At 47.4% G+C, this 18,105-nt stretch overlaps 1 protein-coding gene across 4 annotated transcripts in view; it reads left to right on the forward strand.

Moving 5' to 3' along the window:
• FLNA (filamin A) overlaps positions 1–18,105 on the forward strand; it is a 186,012-nt gene that overhangs the window by 68,566 nt on the left and 99,341 nt on the right. The gene's annotated exons all lie outside the window — the stretch shown is intronic.

Consider the following 18,105-nt stretch of genomic DNA (forward strand, 5'->3'; position numbering starts at 1 on the left):
CGACGCTGGTTTACGACGCAAACTCCCCCCAGCGGCGGCCGCGGTACTGCATCCTAAGATCTGACAGTGTAAAACAATTACACCTGTCGGATCTTATGGATATCTATGCGTAACTGATTCTATGAAACAGTCGCATAGATAGAAACAGAGATACGACGGCGTATCAGGAGAAACGCGTCGTATCTGCTCTGTGAATCTGGCCCTATGTACCTTAGTGAATTAGATATTTATATACATAAAAAAACATGTAATTATACACCATTTCTTTTATATAAATTAATCGTATTTGTTTTAGACGGGGCGGAGAAGGGTTAGGCTGCATTCACACCTGGGCGTTTCTGGAAAATGCAAACAAAGCCACAGAAAATGTGCGTTTTTTTCTGCGTGTTTCAGAAACGTGGCGGCCTTGCAATGCCATTAATTGTTAATGCAGGGCTCGACAAACCCCAGGCGCCTGGTCGCCCGAATGCCGCACAGACCCTATTGAGCACCCCCCCCCTCAACCCGCTATGTATCCCGGGCTCCACTTGCTCATCTGCGGGCCCGGGTTCAGCATAGTGGGTGCCGCCGGGTAGAGGGGAGGGAGGTGAGCGGACACAGGCGCTCTCCTCCTCTTCTTGTTGTTGACCCAGAAGTGACGCGTGACATCACTTACAGGTCCCCGATGACAGTTTCCCAGTCCATGAAGGCTGGGGAAAAAAATGATGTAGTGCGATGTGCGTTGCATTACATTTAGTGGAGTACAGGGGAGACATGCAGGGTCTTTAAAAATGGTACCCCATCATTGGTGTCAGTGGGAGAAATAGTGCTCCATTATTGGTGTCTTTTGGAGAAATTATGTCCCATTATTGGTGTCAGTTGGAGAAATGGTGCCCTATTATTGGTGTCAGTTGGAGAAATGATGTCCCATTATTGGTGTCAGTGGGAGAAATGATGTCCCATTATTGGTGTCATTTGGAGAAATGGTGTCCCATTATTGGTGTCAGTTGGAGAAATGATGTCCCATTATTGGTGTCAGTGGGAGAAATGATGTCCCATTATTGGTGTCATTTGGAGAAATGGTGTCCCATTATTGGTGTCAGTTGGAGAAATGGTGTCCCATTATTGGTGTCAGTTGGAGAAATGATGTCCCATTATTGGTGTCAGTTGGAGAAATGATGTCCCATTATTGGTGTCAGTTGGAGAAATGATGTCCCATTATTGGTGTCAGTTGGAGAAATGATGTCCCATTATTGGTGTCAGTTGGAGAAATGATGTCCCATTATTGGTGTCAGTGGGAGAAATAGTGCTCCATTATTGGTGTCTTTTGGAGAAATTATGTCCCATTATTGGTGTCAGTTGGAGAAATGGTGCCCTATTATTGGTGTCAGTTGGAGAAATGATGTCCCATTATTGGTGTCAGTGGGAGAAATGGTGTCCCATTATTGGTGTCAGTTGGAGAAATGGTGTCCTATTATTGGTGTCATTTGGAGAAATGGTGTCCCATTATTGGTGTCAGTTGGAGAAATGATGTCCCATTATTGGTGTCAGTTGGAGAAATGATGTCCCATTATTGGTGTCAGTTGGAGAAATGATGTCCCATTATTGGTGTCAGTTGGAGAAATGATGTCCCATTATTGGTGTCAGTGGGAGAAATGGTGTCCCATTATTGGTGTCAGTTGGAGAAATGGTGTCCTATTATTGGTGTCATTTGGAGAAATGGTGTCCCATTATTGGTGTCAGTTGGAGAAATGATGTCCCATTATTGGTGTCAGTTGGAGAAATGATGTCCCATTATTGGTGTCAGTTGGAGAAATGATGTCCCATTATTGGTGTCAGTTGGAGAAATGATGTCCCATTATTGGTGTCAGTTGGAGAAATTATGTCCCATTATTGGTGTCAGTTGGAGAAATGGTGCCCTATTATTGGTGTCAGTTGGAGAAATGATGTCCCATTATTGGTGTCAGTGGGAGAAATGATGTCCCATTATTGGTGTCAGTTGGAGAAATGATGTCCCATTATTGGTGTCAGTTGGAGAAATGATGTCCCATTATTGGTGTCAGTGGGAGAAATGATGTCCCATTATTGGTGTCAGTGGGAGAAATGGTGTCCCATTATTGGTGTAATTTGAAGAAATGGTGTCCCATTATTGGTGTCAGTGGGAGAAATGATGTCCCATTATTGGTGTCAATGGGAGAAATGATGTCCCATTATTGGTGTCAATGGGAGAAATGCTGTCCCATTATTGGTGTCAATGGGAGAAATGGTGTCCCATTATTGGTGTCAGTTGGAGAAATGATGTCCCATTATTGGTGTCAGTTGGAGAAATGATGTCCCATTATTGGTGTCAGTTGGAGAAATGATGTCCCATTATTGGTGTCAGTTGGAGAAATGATGTCCCATTATTGGTGTCAGTGGGAGAAATGGTGTCCCATTATTGGTGTAATTTGAAGAAATGGTGTCCCATTATTGGTGTCAGTTGGAGAAATGATGTCCCATTATTGGTGTCAGTTGGAGAAATGATGTCCCATTATTGGTGTCAGTTGGAGAAATGGTGTCCCATTATTGGTGTCAGTTGGAGAAATGATGTCCCATTATTGGTGTCAGTGGGAGAAATGGTGTCCCATTATTGGTGTCAATGGGAGAAATGATGTCCCATTATTGGTGTCAATGGGAGAAATGATGTCCCATTATTGGTGTCAATGGGAGAAATGATGTCCCATTATTGGTGTCAGTTGGAGAAATGATGTCCCATTATTGGTGTCATTTGGAGAAATGATGTCCCATTATTGGTGTAAGTGGAAGAAATGATGTCCCATTATTGGTGTCAGTTGGAGAAATGATGTCCCATTATTGGTGTCAGGGGGAGAAATGATGTCCCATTATTGGTGTCAGTGGGAGAAATGATGTCCCATTATTGGTGTCAGTGGGAGAAATGATGTCCCATTATTGGTGTCAGTGGGAGAAATGATGTCCCATTATTGGTGTCAGTGGGAGAAATGATGTCCCATTATTGGTGTCAGTTGGAGAAATGATGTCCCATTATTGGTGTCAGTTGGAGAAATGATGTCCCATTATTGGTGTCCACATGACTTCAGACAAGGAGTGGGGGTGGGAATTAAAAAATAATGCCTGTCTCCAGGCTAGTGCATGAGATATGTAAATAACCTGTCACTCACAGCAAGGGGGAAGAACGGACTAAGGTTTTTCTCTGTAAGTCCGTTTTTTATTTCACTGAACAATAAAAGAGGATTGCTCAGAGCTGGAGTAACTCTGTGTGGCAAGACTGGGCACAGATGATAGGAAATCTTATACTGTACATTGTGACATCAAAACAATAAAATAACATTTTTCGGGTTTACAAAAAGTGGAGCGAGAAATTTAAAGGGAAAGTCCCAGGAAATATTTATGCCAGGAAGTGTGAAGGAGATATCAGGAGACTCTCCAATGGGAATGAAGAATGTGCTCGGCAATGTTATGTCTATATAAGGCTCCGTGTGACTCGTATCCGTCCAATCACCATCTCTATACATCACGATCCAAACATCTCCTGGGGGGGAGGGGTCAGCAGTATGACATCATAAACAGACGTTTCTACTCCTTTAGAAACATAAATACAAAGTATTTGGTTCTTGTTTTTTTTCGACCAAATTCCTTTCCTTGCCTGAAGCATCTGCTGGATATTTTTAGTTGCTAGGCTTGTTCTGGCGCAGGAAGAGGAATCGCATGCACCAAGCTGACACTGAAGAACAAAGCACAGGCATGTGTAACGCAATCCTTCCACCACTTCCATTATAAGAAGAATCTCAGCTGCAACAAATTCCCACCTCCTGTAAGACATTAGTAAGCCCCGCGGTCAGCCGACCCGTACACAGCATTCCCAGTCACATGACTCATCCGTGTGAGTACAGGGGCTTCTTCAGGACAAAGCCGTCTACTAGCGTGTTCAGACGCGGGGGTCAGGGGTGGGAGGACACCCTCAGGCAACCAATGTCAGGCTGATGGATTGGGATCTGAGTCCTGCGAGGGGCCAAACTCTTCCATTGACTGTTGAATGTGAAAATACTTTGGGCTAGTTTACACTTGTTTTCAAATCAAGGCTTCGGACAGGCTTTGTTAAAGCTCTCTGGACGCCAGTCAAAGCTCCTGTTGCTAAATAAAATGGTTAGCTTACAGTACTGTTTACACCTTGCTTTTGCTTGGTGCTTTGATGAGGCTTCAATGAAGCTTTGGTGAAGCTTCAATAAACTTTTGTGGAGCTTCGATGAGGCTTCATGGCGCTTCGATGAGGCTTCTATGAGGTTCGTGGGACTTCAATGAGGCGTTGTGGGGCTTCGATGAGACTTTGGTGGAGGTTCGATGGGGCTTCAATGAGGCTTTGGTGGAGCTTCGATGGGGCTTTGGTGGAGCTTCGATGAGGCTTCATGGCGCTTCGATGAGGCTTCGGTGGAGCTTCGATGGGGCGTTGGTGGAGCTCCGATGAGGCTTCAATAAGGCTTTGTGGGGCTTCAATGAGGCTATGTGGGACTTCAATGAGGCTTCGTGGGGCTTCAATGAGACTTTGGTGGAGCTTCGATGGGGCTTTGGTGGAGTTTCGATGAGGCTTTGTGGGGCTTCGATGAGACTTTGGTGGAGCTTTGATGGGGCTTCAAAGGGGCTTTGATGGGGCTTTGGTGAGGCTTCAAAGGGGCTTTTTGTGGAGCTTCGATGAGGCTTTGATGGGGCTTTGGTGGAGCTTTGATGAGGCTTCAATGATGCTTTGTGGGGCTTCGATGAGACTTTGGTGGAGCTTTGATGGGGCTTCAAAGGGGCTTTGATGGGGCTTTGGTGAGGCTTCAAAGCGGCTTCGATGAGGCTTTGGTGGAGCTTTGATGGGGCTTGGATGAGGCTTTGTGGGGCTTCGATGAGATTTCGATGAGGCTTCAAAGGGGCTTTGATGAGGCTTCAGTGGGGCTTCAAGAGAGCTTTGCCATAGACTTCTATGGAGGCTTTGAAGCACCACTAAAGCTACATGGGGTATAATTTTTTAAGCCGAAGCAAAGCAAGGAGTACACAGGACTGTAAGCTAATCATTTTATTTAGTAACCGGAGCTTTGACTAACATTCAGAGAGCTTTAATAAAGCCTGTCCGAAGCCTTGTTTTGAAGCAAGTGTAAACTAGCCGCTAATGTGTGTTGAAGCCGAAGCAAGTGTAAATGAGCCCTTAGGCCCCTTTCACACGGGGCGGATCAGTAATGATCCGCCTCCGTATGTCCGTAAGCTCAGCGGGGATCGCTCTGTTGATCCTTGCTGAGCTGGCGGATGACAGGGCGGTCCCCGCACACTGTGCAGGGACCGCCCTGTCTATTCTCTGCTCTCCCCTATGGGGGGATGGGATGAACATGGACCGTCTGTCCGTGTTCATCCGATCCGCAGACGGAAGGAAAAAAAGGGTTTTCCCGCCACCCTGCCTATCCCCCTAAGAGGCTGCAGATGGGCATTAATCAGGCTGTATTGATGTCAATTGTGAGGCTGTACTGATGTCAGTGGTGAGGCTGCACTGATGGCAATGGTGAGGCTGCACTGATGGCAATGGTGAGGCTGCACTGATGGCAATGGTGAGGCTGCAGATGGGCACTGATTAGGATGCATTGATGGGCACTGACCCTTATTTTGCTTCACAGTTATTTTAAATTTAAGTGATGTTAAGCATGTTCACTTCATCAAATCTGGCCCTCTTTGAAAAAAGTTTGGACACCCCTGGTCTACTGCAATACGAGTCAGCTATGCATCATTGCAGTAGTGCCAGCAAAGGGAGTCATAACCTGTCACTGACCTGTTTTTATAGTCTTATTATCATATACTGTACTGATCAAGCAGCTTAAAGGGGTTGTAAAGGTAAATGTTTTTTCACCTTAATGCATCCTATGCATTAAGGTGAAAAAAAAAAACATCCGATGGTACCGCCCATTCCCCCCCCCCCCCCCCCGAGCCCCCGTTTTACTTACCTGACCATTCAAAATTCCCGGGCGCGTCCATGTGATGTTCTTGGGTTCCCAGCCTGGCCGTTGATTGGCTAGGCTGGGCGGATTGATAGCAGCGCAGCCATTGGCTGGCGCTGCAGTCAATCACTGCGGATGACGCGGCGCAATGGGGGGCGGGGCCGAGTGATACAGTCGGCGGCTATGGCCGCCGCTGTATCACGGGAACGCGCTCGCAAAAGCTTTCCACCATGCGAGGGAGCTCGCATGAACGTGGAAAGCTTTTGGGAGGGGGAGCCGAGACAGCCGCCGAGGGACCCCAGAAGACACGGATCCGGGTCACTCTGTGCAAAACGATCTGCACAGCGGAGGTAAGTATAACATGTTTGTTATTTAAAAAAAAAAAAAATGTTGACGTTAGTGTTCCTTTAACCTCATTAGGGTGCTTAGATTGCCCCGCAGGCAAAAGCCTTATCACGCACGCCCTTGCTACACATCATGATCTGTTAAAACATTTCTTGTAAATAGCAGAGTTGCTGAAGAGATCAGCTGAGAGTGGATTATATAAAGTTTATACAACATAATATTTGTCTTTGTCAGCCTTTCCCAACCTATTTAACATGGAGGAACCCTTCAAATATTGTCCGGGTCTGAGACTAAGTTCACATCTATTATTCAAAAATAAATTGCGCTAAAACAATAAAATAATACATAAAAAAATCAAATAAAGTCCATCCAGTGAAGTGACATCCAAAGTGACAATGTATCGCAGAGCACCAAGAAATGAGTGACGTTCAGAAAGATGACTTCCACCTCTTAAAGAATGGCAGCTTACCGGCTCCCTACGATCTCCTATTACGGGAGATCTCACACGCTTTCAGCTCTATATCCAGCCAGGGCCTTTAATGGATCCCCGATTGGAGCCCGATCATATGGGGACCCCAAAGAGAAATAAAAGCCTCCATAGCATAAAAACTTTGTGGTGTTTATTATAAAACGGTTGTAGTACACTTATGCCGTGTACACACGATCGGATTTTCCGTCGGAAAAACCTTAGATGGTTTTTCCGTCGGAAAAACCTTAGATGTTTTTTCCGTCGGAAAAACCTTAGATGGTTTTTCCGACAGAATTCCGCTCAAGATTGGCTTGCATACACACGGTCACATAAAAGTTCTCCTGAACTTTCGTCCGTTTAGCCGAGCCGAGAAAATGAAGTTCAATGATCCCGAGCATGCGTCAAATTGTTTCTGAGCATGCGTCGGAATTTTGCAAGTCGGAATTGCTACAGAACCAAATTTGAGAACCAGCTCTCAATCTTTTGCTGGCGGGAATTCCAACAGCAAAAGCCTGATGGAGCCTACACACGGTCAGAATTTCTGTTCAAAAGCTCACATCGGACTTTTGCTGGCGAAATTTCCAATCGTGTGTACGGGGCATAACATTTAGCAAGTAGTCACTGGCATAAAAAACAAGCTGGACGGCTTAAACGTGCAACCCGTCTCTCCTGGACCTAAACGAATGCGGTGACGTCAGCACGTTGCTCCTTCCTACGTGTTTCGTCACAAATGACTTTGTCCTGGGGCACTCTATGCATGTTGAACGCTCACCAAAATTGCGTGTTTTCTGGACACGCACATAAACACAATGCCATTTTGCAGACATGATGCCATTAATTGATAATGGCGCCCCCCACTCATCATCACATTTTTGGAAAAGAGTCAGGCCTGCTGACTGATCGAAAAAAAAATTAAGCATCTAACTCCAGCCCAAAATTTTTTGGAAACTCAGATTTTCTATTGTTATCTTGGTCCCTGTTTGGGAGATTTCCTGTTAGCCCCTATTAAGGAGGATCTCAGGCGTGTTCACAACTCCACGTGCCTGTGCCCGCCAGGAAGCTGACACTGCACAGCGCTAATCACAGGCAGTGAGACATTTCCCGATCCGCGACAGCACAGATCGGGAAAGGTCTCACTTCCTGTGATTAGCACTTCACAGTTTCAGCTTCCTGGCTGGTGCAGGCACGTGGAGTTGCGAACACGCCCAAGCTCATTCTTATGCCGCGTACACACGATCATTTTTCGGCATTAAAAAAAACTATGTTTTTCGGCATGTAGAAAAAATGACGTTTTTCCAACTTCATCATTAAAACGACGTTGCCCACACACCATCCTTTTTAAAAAATGCTCTAGCAAAGCGCGGTGACGTACAACACGTACGACGGCACTATAAAGGGGAAGTTCCATGCGGATGACGCCACCCATGGGGCTGCTTTAGCTGATTCCGTGTTAGTAAAAGACGATTCGCGCTTTTCTGTCTGTTACAGCGTGATGAATGTGCTTACTCCATTATGAACGGTAGTTTTACCAGAACGAGCGCTCCCGTCTCATAACTTGCTTCTGAGCATGCGCGGGTTTTTAACGTCGTTTTAGCCCACACACGATCATTTTTTAAAACCCGAAAAACGACATAGTTTAAAACGTCGTTAAAAAATGCAGCATGTTGGAAAAAACATTTTTGTCGTTTTTCAGAAGCCGAAAAATTATGTGAAGCCCACACACCATCATTTTAAATGACATTTTTTAAAAACAATGTTTTTTTCATGCCGAAAAATGATCGTGTGTACGCGGCATTAGTCCCTGATATTGGAAGAATCTCCCCAATATGAAGAAAGCAGCAATAAAAAACAGACAGAGATTCTAACCCTATTCTAATGACAAAAACACTGTGGGCCGGATTCAGATACAATAGCGTATCTGTCCGGCCCGCGTAACGTATCTCCGATACGTTACGCCGCTCTAACTTTGGGCGCAAGTTCTTTATTCTGAAAGAACTTGCGCCCTTAGTTACGGCGGCGTAACGTATGTGTTGCGGCGTAAGGCCGCGGAATTCAAATGTGGAAGGGGGGGCGTGTTTTATGTTAATGTGTGATGACCTGATTGACGTTTTTTACGAACGGTGCATGCGCCGTCCGTGTACATATCCCAGTGTGCATTGCTCTAAATGACGTCGCAAGGACGTCATTGGTTTCAACGTGAATGTAAATTACGTCCAGCCGTATTCCCGAACGACTTACGCAAACGACGTAAAATTTCAAAACTCGCGCAAGAACGACGGCAATACTTAACATTAGCTACCCCTCATATAGCAGGGGTAACTATACGCCGTAAAAAGCCGAACGCAAACAACGTTTCTTAATCGGCGTAAATCCTCATTTGCATATTCCTTGCGTAAAAATACGGAAGCGCCACCTAGCGGCCAGCCTGGAATTGCAGCCTAAGATCCGACGGTGTAAAACACTTACACCTGGCGGATCTTAGGGAGATCTATGCGTAACTGATTCTCTGAATCAGTCGCATAGATACGACCGTCGGAACTCAGAGATACGACGGCGTATCAGGAGATACGCCGTCGTATCTCTTTCTGAATCCGGCGGCCCTGTAACTGGAACAGGGAGTGAGAGAAATCCCAAATAGGGAAAAACAACTATAAATACCAGGCATTTCTTGGATGCAGTTGGCCAGCTGGAACATGTGTTGCAATACATGCGGACCAAGAATCCCTGTTTTATGCAAACATTTTTTAGAAATATATAAGGGTGAGGAGGATTAGTTCAGGATTTTCTTATCTCACTAAGGCCCTGTTCCCGTTTTGGGAATGTGGGTAGAATCGTGGTGACTCTGCCCGAGATCCAAAAATCACGGCAGAACATGTGACGTGCTTTTGGGCACCATTATTTTTTAATGGCCACCCAAAGCAAGATACTATTGTGCCGCGATTGTTGCGTGCCAGGATTGTGCGGCAGTCACGTACACCTTTAAGAAAAGCAGCTTGCCGCCTGAAAAAAAAAAACAGAGATGCACACAGAGCAGCCCATTCAAGTGCAAAAATCGCATGCAAATCGCTCAATCAAAATCGCGAGTGGGAACGTATATTCCCTCTACGCAAAAGTGTAGGATTAGCCCAAAATGGGCGTGCAGAAAATGAGTTCTAACTTTATTCTGATTCTCCTGAGCTGCATTGTTCTGGGTTAGTGACTAAAAAAGTCCCGTTCTAGTGGCATAGCTCAAGACCTGCACCGCCATCTTGGTCCTCTTCAGCTGACTGCAACTTTAGACAGCCAGCTCCATATAACATGCTGGGCTTGCCCTTTTGGCTGCTCTGTGCCCCCAGTGGTCGTGCAGCCTTTTGGGAGATGTGATGTAAGCAGTGGCGGCTGGTGCTCAAAGTTTTTGGGAGGGCGCAAGCAAACAAAACAAAAAAAAACATCAATTGCAGCCTCACTGTGCCCATCAAACGCAGCCACTGTGCCCGTCAATTGCCGCCACTGTGCCCATCAAACGCTGCCACTGTGCCATAAAATTGTCGCCACTGTGCCATAAAATTGTCGCCACTGTGCCATGCCATCAAACGCAGCCACTGTGCCATGTCATCAAATGTAGCCCATCAATTGTCACCACTGTGCCATGCTATCAAACGCAGCCACTGTGCCATCAATTGTCGCCACTGTGCCCATCAATTGTCGCCACTGTTCCATGCGAAACGCAGCCACTGTGCTATCAATTGTCGCCACTGTGCCATCAATTGTCTCCACTGTGCCATGCCATTGTTGCCACTGTGCCATGCCATCAAATGCAGCCACTGTGCCATGTCATCAAACGTAGCCACTGTGCCCATCAATTGTCGCCACTGTGCCATGCTATCAAACGCAGCCACTGTGCCATCAATTGTCACCACTGTGCCCATCAATTGTCGCCACTGTTCCATGCGAAACGCAGCCACTGTGCTATCAATTGTCGCCACTGTGCCATGCCAAATGCAGCCACTGTGCCATGCCATTGTTGCTACTGTGCCCATCAATTGTCGCCACTGTGCCATGCCATTGTCGCCACTGTGCCATGCCAAACACAGCCACTGTGCCATGCCATTGTTGTCACTGTGCCCATCAATTGCCGCCAGTTTGCACCGTAAAATTACGACAGATTGACCCCCCAAGGCACTTACCTTTCTTGGTCAGCCATCCTCCTCCACGATCCCTCGATGTCTTCTGCCGCCCTCGATGTCGCTTCAGCCAATCAGTTTACCGGTAACCAGATCCGGTGAACCTGATTGGCTGAGATGCATGTCAGTGTTAAACAGGGAATGCACACCCCTTGTGCCCCCTGGTTAACTATTTGGAAGCCGATTACAGCCCACAGGCTGTAATTGGAAAGCCTATCAGGGCCGCTGGCTCTGATAGGCACTTCCACAGCATCCCGCTGCCGTTATTCAGATGGCCGGCGCTCACCAGGGGGCCGGCCATCTGAATAGTGGGCGGCAGCGGCACCAGCGACAATACATAGATTCATGCAATGCATGAATCTATGTATTGTTTTCAGTGGCGGTGCAGGAGAGAGGGGGGCGGCGCTCCTGCGCCCACTATGGACGCACCGCCACTGCATGTAAGCATCTCAGGAGGGTGCAGGACCAAGGAAGCGCCATTCTGCTTGGAGTACTGCTGGGACCTTGAAGAAGGGGGTACACCCCAAAATCTTGTCCTGAAAAATTGTAAGGAAGTGGCGTGACATCTATATTGGCGTTCAATCAGATTCAGCGGATACTGTGGCTGTCTGAATACAATCGGCGGCAGGAAAGATTCCTCCATTCACACTGTTAGATTGGAGGAATCTATATGTGTGTGTGACAAATCCCCCCCCAAGCACCTAGTCTGTCTACTAAGCAGAATGGCTCAGAACATGGACCAGTGGTGGACAGGTGGGACTGGCTAAGCCCTTCAATGGATCTTCCTGCCGCCCCAAATCCCAGGACAGAAGACTCTGGGCCAGATTTTCAGAAGAGATACGACGGCGTATCTCCAGATACACCGTCGTATCTCTGAGTTGCGCCGTCGTATCTATGCGCCTGATTCTTAGAATCAGTTACGCATAGATTTCCCTAAGATCCGACCGGCGTAAGTCTCTTACGCCGTCGGATCGTAACTGCATATTTACGCTGGCCGCTAGGGGCGTGTACGCTGATTTACGCGTCGAAATATGTAAATCAGCTAGATACGCGAATTCACGAACGTACGCCCGGCCGATGCAGTACAGTTACGCAGTTTACGTTAGGCTTTTCCCGGCGTAAAGTTACCCCTGCTATATGGTGGCGTAAGTGCGGCGTACCAATGTTATGTATGGCTGTCGTTCCCGCGACGAAATTTGTAAATTTTACGTTGTTTGCGTAACTCGTCCGTGAATGGGCCTGGACGTAATTCACATCAAAAACAATACGTCCTTGCGGCGTATTAGGAGCAATGCACACTGGGAGATTTCCACGGACGGCGCATGCGCCGTTCGTGAAAAACGTCAATCACGTCGGGTCACAGAACATTAACATAAAACACGCCCCCCTGTCCCACATTTGAATTAGGCGGGCTTACGCCGGCCGATTTATGCTTCGCCGCCGCAACTTACGGAGAAAGTGCTTTGAGAATACAGCACTTGCCCGTCAAAGTTGCGGAGGCGTAATGTAAATTGGATACGTTACGCCGCAGCAAAGATACGCCGCTGTACGAGAATCTGGCCCTCTGTAGCCAGCAGCACCCATGTGAAGGGCAGATTGTATCTTGGTAGAGTGAGATTACCGTATTCCCCGAAGATCACAGAGAGCTGTGAGGAAGGGGAGTTGTCCTCGGCCTCCTCCCTCACTTCAGCCTCTGACTCAGTCCTCGCGTCTTTGTGTCATTAGCACAGTTACACGCTCTTTAGTCACATCCTGTGATCCGGTTACAGATAACCGTCAGGTAGTAGACACTTTCTTGTGCAGCTGCCATCCCCTCCCTATTCACCACCAACTTCTAAACTATTAGGGCTCATTTACACTTGTTTGGGGGGGGGCGTAAAAATCCACAGTTGAGACACATTTTTACCGCCCTTTCGCCTTTTGAGGCAGGGACCAGGGGTGTACACAAGCCGCGACTGCAATGCTTTGCTATTTAGACGTGGCAGAAATGATACCCCCCTGCCACGCCCAGCCACAAGTGTATGGGGCTGTGTTGCTACTGCCCCACAGCTGGGCACAACATGCGCGGTTGGGGCGTGGTTGTCCAGTATTTAGGGGGCCATAAAATGCCTCCTCACTGCCTGTCAAATGCTCTCTAAAGAGTGATGCAAATACAGACTGCTCTTCAGATAGCAAAGCGGGTTTAGCTTAAGGCTTCATTTCCACTGGCGTTTTTACAGCTTAAAAACGCCTGTCCATGTTTATTTTGTGAGCTGGAGCTCAAAAACGCCGCGGTAGCGTTTTTGAGCGTTTGTGCGCGTTTTTGAGCGTTTTTTAATGTCTGGCGTTTTTACAGCTCTATTGCTGGAGCCATAGAACGCCCTGGTCCCGCGTTTTTTTTACATCTCAAAAACGTCTATGCCATTTGCAGCTCAAAACGCCTATGTGGGCATGATGCCATAGAATAACATGGACAGGCGTTTTTAAGCTGTAAAAAACGCTCAGAAAAGTGGCTGTAAAAACGCCAGTGGAAATGAAGCCTTAGAGCTAGTGCGGCTCGGTTTCCATTTGTGCGACTTGGGACTGCAAAGTCACATGACAAGTCGTACCCCATGATTTCCAATGAGTACCGTTTTTATCTGTGCGACTTCAAGTCGCAGCAACTTCAACGTAGTCCCTTCACTACTTTGGTTCCACTTTGATGTGACTCGAGGTCCATAGACCTCAAGAATACACAGGCATTGTTTTGAGTCGCATCAAAATTGCAGCAAAAATCGCAGTGAAACCGCAGCAAAGAAAATTATGGGAAAATCATGCGACTTTGGGGTTGCAATAGTGGAAACAGAGCCTAAATTTCTTATTGGTCCTCTAAGTCTCACAGACAGTGCCCAGGGCAAGAATGCCAAAATGCACCGCCCCCCCAGCCATCTCCTTAGGGTTAGGGTCAACCCTTATCCCTGCAATAAACCATTGTCCCCAGAGCAGCCACCCCTTTTCTCTGCCCACAGGAGTTCCTTTCCCAAATATGATCCAAATAAACATCTGCAACCACTGTACCCATCCTATGTAGAGGTGGGGGGGTGTGCAACTGTGGCCAGGAGCGTCTGGCAGTGTGACTTTCAGGCATTTTTATTTGGGAGTTTTAGAGCATTTTTCGAGAAATGTATGACAAGCTTTTTACAGCTTCAGGGGTGTTTGTTTAGCCCAGTGATGGAGAACCTTGGCATCCCAGATGTTTTGGAACTACATTTCCCATGATGCTCCACTACACTGCAGAGTGCATGAGCATCATGGGAAATGTAGTTCCAAAACATCTGGGGTGCCGAGGTTTGCCAATCACTGGTTTAGCCAATAGAAAGCACTAGGGGGAGGAGAGGTGGGGGAGATTAGGGGTGGAGAGCTGAAAAACAAGTCAACAAGTGAGGTTGTGGGTGAAATCGGGGAGAAAAGAAAAGGGGGGGAGAAAAGGGGGGGAAAGGAGAGAGGGGGGGGAGAAAAGGGGGGGAAAGGGGGCTGTGAGGGGGGAAAACCCATCGTGTTTTTCTCCCTACCTGGGGACCTTCAGTATGGTGTTGTCACTGGTTATCATTATTTTAATTGTGTGATTATGTTTGTCCATGTTTTGAATAAAGTTTATTTTTTGTTTTAAATATCTACCCTCATTCTTCACCTATGTACCAGTACCGTGATAGTCCTAATTGGCCCATTCTTCCCCCCTTGGTTCTCTGGTTTGGGGACCTTAAACCCAAAATTCTCTTTATGGCATTATCCAGCAATTCGTCTTTTTAGCAGGATTATGAATCAAACGGGGCAATTTTTAGCAAAAAGTATGTAGGGAAAAGACACACCCCTGCCACGCCCCTCAGACACCTTTTAGCACAAAGAATGTAGGCAAAGGACACACCCTTGCCATGCCCCTCAGACATCTTTTAGCACAAAGAATGTAGGCAAAGGACACACTCCTGCCACGCCACCCAGACATCTTATAGCACACAGTATGTAGGCAAAGGAAACGCCCCTCAGACATATTTTAGTACAAAGTATGTAGGCAAAGGACACACCCCTGTCACGCCCCCCAGGCACCTTTTAGTACAAAGTATCTCAGCAAAGGACACACCCCTGCCACGCCCCCAGACACGTTTTAGCACAAAGTATCTAGGCAAAGGACACACCCATGTCACGACCCCCAGACACCTTTTAGTACAAAGTATCTAGGCAAAGGACACACCCCTGTCACGACCCCCAGACACCTTTTAGCACAAAGTATGTAGGCAAAGGACACACCCCTGTCACGCCCCTCAGACATCTTTTAGCACAAAATATGTAGGAATGGGACACACCCCTGCCACGCCTCCCAGACATCTTTTAGCACAACATATGTAGGCAAAGGACACACCCCTGTCACGCCCCCAGACACCTTTTAGCACAAAGTATGTAGGCAAAGGACACACCCCTGTCACGCCCCCCAGACACCTTTTAGCACAAAGTATGTAGGAAAAGGACACACCCCTGTCACGCCCCCAGACACCTTTTAGCACAAAGTATGTAGGAAAAGGACACACCCCTGTCACGCCCCCCAGACACCTTTTAGCACAAAGTATGTAGGAAAAGGACACACCCCTGTCACGCCCTCAGACATCTTTAAGAATAAAGTATGTAGGCAAAGGACACACCCCTGTCACGCCCCTCAGACATCTTTAAGAATAAAGTATGTAGGCAAAGGACACACCCCTGCCACGCCCCTCAGACATCTTTAAGAATAAAGTATGTAGGCAAAGGACACACCCCTGCCACGCCCGTCAGACACCTTTTGGCACACAATGTGTAGGAAAAGGACACACCCCTGCCACGCCCGTCAGACACCTTTTAGCAAAAAAGTATGTAGGGAAAGGACACACCCCTGCCACGCCCCTCGGGCATCTTTAAGAATAAAGTATGTAGGCAAAGGACACACCCCTGCCACGCCCATCAGACACCTTTTAGCAAAAGTATGTAGGAAAAGGACACACCCCTGTTACGCCCACTGGGGGGGCACCCTTTAGAACAAAATGCATAGATGAAAATATGTAGGAAAAGGACACACCCCCCAGACACCTTTTAGTACAAAATATGTAAGAAAAGGACTGAGGCTGAGAAGCATCGCTTTATAGAGTAACAATCCTTTCATGGAAGATCATTATTTGTATTGAAGCCCCGTCCTTTAAATGAGTGACAACCCTTTACATGGAGAACATCTCATTCAAATTACGATTTGTCCTTTAAATGTAGAACGCCCCTTTCTATGAAGATTGGTCTTTTAAAGAGGGACAGTCCTTTAAATGAAGAACAATCAGTTTGAATGAAGATTTGTCCTTTAAATGAAAGACAGTCCTTTAAATAAAGAACAGCTCTTCAAATGTAGAACGGCCCTTTCTATGAGGGGCAGATAGGTGACAGGTAGGTGCAGATAGGTGACAGGTAGGTGCAGATAGGTGACAGGTAGGTGCAGATAGGGGCAGATAGGTGACAGGTGACAGATAGGGGCAGATAGGTGACAGATAGGTGCAGATAGGTGACAGGTGACAGATAGGGGCAGATAGGTGACAGATAGGTGCAGATAGGTGACAGGTAGGTGCAGATAGGGGCAGATAGGGGCAGATAGGTGACAGATAGGTGCAGATAGGGGCAGATAGGTGACAGGTAGGTGACAGATAGGGGCAGATAGGTGACAGATAGGTGCAGATAGGGGCAGATAGGTGACAGATAGGTGCAGATAGGGGCAGATAGGTGACAGATAGGTGCAGATAGGTGCAGATAGGTGACAGATAGGTGCAGATAGGGGCAGATAGGTGACAGGTAGGTGACAGATAGGTGCAGATAGGGGCAGATAGGTGACAGGTAGGTGCAGATAGGGGCAGATAGGTGACAGATAGGTGCAGATAGGTGACAGATAGGGGCAGATAGGTGACAGGTAGGTGACAGATAGGGGCAGATAGGTGACAGATAGGTGCAGATAGGTGACAGATAGGTGCAGATAGGGGCAGATAGGTGACAGATAGGTGACAGATAGGGGCAGATAGGTGACAGGTAGGTGACAGATAGGTGCAGATAGGGGCAGATAGGTGCAGATAGGGGCAGATAGGTGACAGATAGTTGCAGATAGGTGACAGATAGGGGCAGATAGGTGACAGATAGGTGACAGATAGGGGCAGATAGGTGACAGATAGTTGCAGATAGGTGACAGATAGGTGCAGATAGGGGCAGATAGGTGACAGGTAGGTGCAGATAGGTGACAGATAGGGGCAGATAGGTGACAGATAGTTGCAGATAGGTGACAGATAGGTGCAGATAGGGGCAGATAGGTGACAGATAGGGGCAGATAGGTGACAGATAGGTGAAAGATAGGGGCAGATAGGTGCAGATAGGTGCAGGTAGGTGACAGATAGGTGCAGATAGGTGACAGATAGGTGCAGATATGGGCAGATAGGTGCAGATAGGTGGCAGATAGGTGCAGATAGGGGCAGATGGGTGCAGATAGGTGACAGATAGGTGCATATAGGGGCAGATAGGTGCAGATAGGTGACAGATAGGTGCAGATAGGTGACAGATAGGTGCAGATAGGGGCAGATAGGTGACAGGTAGGGGCAGATAGGTGACAGGTAGGTGACAGATAGGGGCAGATAGGTGCAGATAGGGGCAGATAGGTGACAGATAGGGGCAGATAGGTGGCAGATAGGTGAAAGATAGGGGCAGATAGGTGCAGATAGGTGCAGGTAGGTGACAGATAGGTGCAGATAGGTGACAGATAGGTGCAGGTAGGTGACAGATAGGGGCAGATAGGTGACAGATAGGTGCAGATAGGGGCAGGTAGGTGACATATAGGTGCAGATTAGGGGCAGATAGGTGACAGGTAGGTGCAGATAGGTGCAGATAGGTGCAGATAGGGGCAGGTAGGTGACATATAGGTGCAGATAGGGGCAGGTAGGGGACAGGTAGGTGCAGATACGGGCAGGTAGGTGACAGATAGGGGCAGATAGGTGACAGATAGGGGCAGGTAGGTGACAGATAGGTGCAGATAGGTGACAGATAGGGGCAGATAGGTGACAGGTAGGTGCAGATAGGTGCAGATAAGTGACAGATAGGTGAGAGGTAGATAACAGATAGATGCAGGTAGGTGACATTTAGGTGACAAGTAGGCGACAGATAGGTG

Source organism: Rana temporaria, chromosome 9 (genome assembly GCF_905171775.1).
Source record: "Rana temporaria chromosome 9, aRanTem1.1, whole genome shotgun sequence".
In the NCBI taxonomy this organism is placed as follows: Eukaryota; Metazoa; Chordata; class Amphibia; order Anura; family Ranidae; genus Rana; species Rana temporaria.